This window comes from Penaeus monodon, chromosome 22, assembly GCF_015228065.2.
Source record: "Penaeus monodon isolate SGIC_2016 chromosome 22, NSTDA_Pmon_1, whole genome shotgun sequence".
Classification (NCBI taxonomy): Eukaryota; Metazoa; Arthropoda; class Malacostraca; order Decapoda; family Penaeidae; genus Penaeus; species Penaeus monodon.
The window spans coordinates 28,282,165-28,282,573 of NC_051407.1; positions in this window are offsets into that span (position 1 = coordinate 28,282,165).

A 409-nucleotide genomic window follows, 5' to 3' on the forward strand; every position below is an offset into this window, starting at 1 on the left:
TGGGTACCTATCTATAGATGAAATATATTAGTCTTCACATCTTGTAATGTTCGGCTGTTGAGGGATGTCGTCTGTTTGTCGATTTTAAAACAACTTTTCCCCCAAGTGTCTGTGAACACAAAATAATTGAAAGTTTTGCTAATTTTGTGAAAGGATTCCCTTATGTGAAACTGATTGCGCGATATAGTTAGATATGAGGTTTTTAAACTTTTGTTACATTTATTTTGTTATTTTTTTGCTTGGTTCATTTTTCACATTGCATTTTTCATTTCCCCAAAGGGGAAAGAATAGACCGTAATGCGAAAAGACTGACAGGGTTATGTTTATAATGGTATCACATTGGTATCAAATCATGTAATAAAGCAGCGGAATGTTGAATTCTGGACTAAAGTGAAGCAACTCTCACGAA